Source organism: Salvelinus fontinalis, unplaced genomic scaffold, assembly GCF_029448725.1.
Source record: "Salvelinus fontinalis isolate EN_2023a unplaced genomic scaffold, ASM2944872v1 scaffold_0995, whole genome shotgun sequence".
Classification (NCBI taxonomy): Eukaryota; Metazoa; Chordata; class Actinopteri; order Salmoniformes; family Salmonidae; genus Salvelinus; species Salvelinus fontinalis.
In genome coordinates, this window is record NW_026601204.1 from 62892 (window position 1) to 68793 (window position 5902).

Sequence of the window (5902 nt, forward strand, 5' to 3'; positions counted from 1 at the left end):
TGGTTTCAAGAGCAGGTGTTTATTAGTAAAGGACCACAGGAGGAGGCAGGTATCTGGGTCCAGGGGCAGGCAGAAGGTCATACACAGGAGGAGGCAGGTAGCTGGGTCCAGGGGCAGGCAGAAGGTCATACACAGGAGGAGGCAGGTAGCTGGGTCCAGGGGCAGGCAGAAGGTCATACACAGGAGGAGGCAGGTAGCTGGGTCCAGGGGCAGGCAGAAGGTCACACACAGGGGGTCCAAAAGGGCAACAGTACAGGCAGGGAAAAGGCGTCGTTAGGATGATTACATCACGGGAAACACAGACCTCCGACTAGAAGTGTGTCTTAAAACAAACATTACCTCACAGTGATGAGGTGCAAAGAACTGAACGACATAGTGTGTGATAATGACATACAGGTGTGTGAACAGGTGATCAGAATTCAGGTGTCGGGGATCTGGAGAGTGAGCTGCGTTCAGGGGATCTACGTGTGTGAGAGTGTGCGTTGGAAGCAGACGTTACAAGCACGTCTTTGAGTAGCCCATTCATTTTCAGTTCTTCCCGTGCCATCCAAATGTGTGCATAGCCTCGTCAGTGGTCAGTTATCAGGCTAGGTAACATGACTAGCTAGCTAAACAATGTCGTTTGTTATCAAACCCCCCAAAAAGGATTGCTCCTGACTAGTTTGAAAGCGGCCCGCGAAAGGCGCACAAATCCACGGCAGAAAGAAAGAACATAGCGCCGGTAATATTGAACATAACTTTGATATGATTTATGCCAGAGGCACACGGTCTTCAGCGATGTAAAGGAACTCCATGTAAAGGCACAAACATTGACTGTAGCTGTGTTGTGTTCTGCCCTTAAAAGGGTCCGTGCGGAAACGTCTGCTTATAAAAGGTTCCTTTCGGTAAAGACATTGACTAAAAATCTATCCCCCCAAAAATGTAAGCTGATAATAATGTCACGCATTAACACATTATAAACATGTTAACTTTGACAATCCTAATATGTATAATTATATACTGCATATATAATAATGTGTTCCCCCTACCTGAAGAGAGTTGTACATATGTGTACATGGTTGTATAAATGAGTTAGTTTCTCTCATTCTTTAAACTATTTGTATATTTGCGCTGTAAACCAGACTTGAACGTTGCCATGAGAGAGTTAGTGAGATTGCAGTCAGTCAGTCAGTTAGAGGTGAGCTGTTGCCGCAGCAACACTGTACAGCCTTCTGATTGTCTCTAAGTAAATGTCCCAAATGGCACCCTATTTCCTATGTAGTGCACTACTTTATACCAGAGCCCTATGGCACCCTATTCCCTATGTAGTGCACTACTTTAGACCAGAGTCCTATGGCACCCTATTCCCTATATAGTGCACTACATTATATAGATACCTACCACTGATGATAGTAGAGGTACCACTGATGATAGTAGAGGTACCACTGATGATAGTAGAGGTACCACTGATGATAGTAGAGATACCTACCACTGATGACAGTAGAGGTACCACTGATGATAGTAGAGGTACCACTGATGATAGTAGAGGTACCACTGATGATAGTAGAGATACCTACCACTGATGATAGTAGAGGTACCACTGATGATAGTAGAGATACCTACCACTGATGATAGTAGAGATACCTACCACTGATGATAGTAGAGGTACCACTGATGATAGTAGAGGTAACACTGATGATAGTAGAGGTACCACTGATGATAGTAGAGGTACCACTGATGATAGTAGAGGTACCACTGATGATAGTAGAGATACCTACCACTGATGATAGTAGAGGTACCACTGATGATAGTAGAGGTACCACTGATGATAGTAGAGGTACCTACCACTGATGATAGTAGAGGTACCACTGATGATAGTAGAGGTACCACTGATGATAGTAGAGGTACCAATGATGATAGTAGAGGTACCACTGATGATAGTAGAGGTACCACTGATGATAGTAGAGGTACTACTGATGGTAGTAGAGATACCGCTGATGATGGTAGAGATACCACTGATGATAGTAGAGATACCAAGTAGAGGTACCACTGATGATAGTAGAGATACCTACCACTGATGATAGTAGAGGTACCACTGATGATAGTAGAGGTGCCACTGATGATAGTAGAGATACCACTGATGATAGTAGAGGTACCACTGATGATAGTAGAGGTACCACTGATGATAGTAGAGGTACCTACCACTGATGATAGCAGAGGTACCTACCACTGATGATAGTAGAGGTACCACTGATGATAGTAGAGGTACCTACCACTGATGATAGTAGAGATACCACTGATGACAGTAGAGGTACCACTGATGATAGTAGAGATACCACTGATGATAGTAGAGATACCACTGATGATAGTAGAGATACCTACCACTGATGATAGTAGAGATACCACTGATGATAGTAGAGATACCACTGATGATATTAGAGATACCTACCACTGATGATAGTAGAGGTACCACTGATGATAGTAGAGATACCTAACACTGATGATAGTAGAGATACCACTGATGATAGTAGAGATACCACTGATGATAGTAGAGGTACCTACCACTGATGATAGTAGAGATACCACTGATGATATTAGAGATACCACTGATGATTGTAGAGATACCACTGATGATAGTAGAGGTACCTACCACTGATGATAGTAGAGGTACCGCTGATGATAGTAGAGGTACAGCTGATGATAGTAGAGGTACCACTGAAGATAGTAGAGGTACCACTGATGATAGCAGAGGTACCACTGATGATAGTAGAGGTACCACTGATGATAGCAGAGGTACCACTGATGATAGTAGAGATACCACTGATGATAGTAGAGATACCTACCACTGATGATAGTAGAGGTACCACTGATGATAGTAGAGATACCTACCACTGATGATAGTAGAGGTACCACTGATGATAGTAGAGATACCTACCACTGATGATAGTAGAGGTACAACTGATGATAGTAGAGATACCACTGATGATAGTAGAGGTACCTACCACTGATGATAGTAGAGATACCACTGATGATAGTATAGGTACCACTGATGATAGTAGAGATACCTACCACTGATGATAGTAGAGATACCACTGATGATAGTGGAGATACCTACCACTGATGATAGTAGAGGTACCACTGATGATAGTAGAGGTACCACTGATGATATTGGAGATACCACTGATGATAGTAGAGATACCTACCACTGATGATAGTAGAGGTACCACTGATGATAGTAGATGTACCACTGATGATAGTAGAGGTACCACTGATGATAGTAGAGATACCTACCACTGATGACAGTAGAGGTACCACTGCTGATAGTAGAGGTACCACTGAAGATAGTAGAGGTACCACTGATGATAGTAGAGATACCTACCACTGATGATAGTAGAGGTACCACTGATGATAGTAGAGGTACCACTGATGATAGTAGAGATACCTACCACTGATGATAGTAGAGGTACCACTGATGATAGTAGAGATACCACTGATGATAGTAGAGGTACCACTGATGATAGTAGAGGTACCACTGATGATAGTAGAGGTACCACTGATGATAGTAGAGATACCTACCACTGATGATAGTAGAGGTACCACTGATGATAGTAGAGGTACCACTGATGATAGTAGAGGTACCTACCACTGATGATAGTAGAGGTACCTACCACTGATGATAGTAGAGATACCTACCACTGATGATAGTAGAGATACCACTGATGATAGTATAGGTACCACTGATGATAGTAGAGATACCTACCACTGATGATAGTAGAGGTACCACTGATGATAGTAGAGGTGCCACTGATGATAGTAGAGATACCACTGATGATAGTAGAGGTACCACTGATGATAGTAGAGGTACCTACCACTGATGATAGTAGAGGTACCACTGGTGATAGTAGAGGTACCACTGATGACAGTAGAGGTACCAATGATGATAGTAGAGGTACCACTGATGACAGTAGAGGTACCACTGATGATAGTAGAGGTACCACTGATGGTAGTAGAGATACCGCTGATGATGGTAGAGATACCACTGATGATAGTAGAGATACCAAGTAGAGGTACCACTGATGAGAGTAGAGATACCTACCACTGATGATAGTAGAGGTACCACTGATGATAGTAGAGGTGCCACTGATGATAGTAGAGATACCACTGATGATAGTAGAGGTACCACTGATGATAGTAGCGGTACCTACCACTGATGATAGCAGAGGTACCTACCACTGATGACAGTAGAGGTACCACTGATGATAGTAGAGATACCACTGATGATAGTAGAGATACCACTGATGATAGTAGAGATACCTACCACTGATGATAGTAGAGATACCACTGATGATAGTAGAGATACCACTGATGATATTAGAGATACCTACCACTGATGATAGTAGAGGTACCACTGATGATAGTAGAGATACCTACCACTGATGATAGTAGAGATACCACTGAAGATAGTAGAGATACCACTGATGATATTAGAGATACCTACCACTGATGATAGTAGAGGTACCACTGATGATAGTAGAGATACCACTGATGATAGTAGAGGTACCTACCACCGATGATAGTAGAGATACCACTGATGATATTAGAGATACCACTGATGATTGTAGAGATACCACTGATGATAGTAGAGGTACCTACCACTGATGATAGTAGAGGTACCGCTGATGATAGTAGAGGTACAGCTGATGATAGTAGAGGTACCACTGAAGATAGTAGAGGTACCACTGATGATAGCAGAGGTACCACTGATGATAGTAGAGGTACCACTGATGATAGCAGAGGTACCACTGATGATAGTAGAGATACCACTGATGATAGTAGAGATACCACTGATGATATTAGAGATACCTACCACTGATGATAGTAGAGGTACCACTGATGATAGTAGAGATACCACTGATGATAGTAGAGGTACCTACCACCGATGATAGTAGAGATACCACTGATGATATTAGAGATACCACTGATGATTGTAGAGATACCACTGATGATAGTAGAGGTACCTACCACTGATGATAGTAGAGGTACCGCTGATGATAGTAGAGGTACAGCTGATGATAGTAGAGGTACCACTGAAGATAGTAGAGGTACCACTGATGATAGCAGAGGTACCACTGATGATAGTAGAGGTACCACTGATGATAGCAGAGGTACCACTGATGATAGTAGAGATACCACTGATGATAGTAGAGATACCTACCACTGATGATAGTAGAGGTACCACTGATGATAGTAGAGATACCTACCACTGATGATAGTAGAGGTACAACTGATGATAGTAGAGATACCACTGATGATAGTAGAGGTACCACTGATGATAGTAGAGATACCACTGATGATAGTAGAGGTACCTACCACTGATGATAGTAGAGATACCACTGATGATAGTATAGGTACCACTGATGATAGTAGAGATACCTACCACTGATGATGGTAGAGATACCACTGATGATAGTGGAGATACCTACCACTGATGATAGTAGAGGTACCACTGATGTTATTGGAGATACCACTGATGATAGTAGAGATACCTACCACTGATGATAGTAGAGATACCTACCACTGATGATAGTAGAGATACCTACCACTGATGATAGTATAGGTACTACTGATGATAGTAGAGATACCTACCACTGATGATAGTAGAGATACCTACCACTGATGATAGTAGAGATACCTACCACTGATGATAGTAGAGATACCTCTATGCACACATAAACACACACAAATAACTTAGAAAATATAAAATGTCACTTTTGTTCCTCAGAATTATTTTTAATAAGCTATTATTGTTATCCTCATACATTTTATATTATTTTACAAAACAGTAAAGTACACCAGAAATACACCATAGTTACACTACGTGTGGACAGCACGTATCACGTCGGAGGAATGCGGTGATTACCGT

General features: G+C 42.2%; 1 long non-coding RNA gene across 1 annotated transcript; it reads right to left on the reverse strand.

Annotated features, from left to right (window-relative positions):
* LOC129848127 (uncharacterized) lies at window positions 1-3882 on the reverse strand. The gene is made up of 2 exons (XR_008758479.1): window positions 340-3882; window positions 1-197 (listed from the first exon to the last, which is right to left on the reverse strand). It is a non-coding gene; the product is annotated as an uncharacterized LOC129848127 (long non-coding RNA).
* Window positions 3883-5902: the final 2020 nt, after the last annotated feature.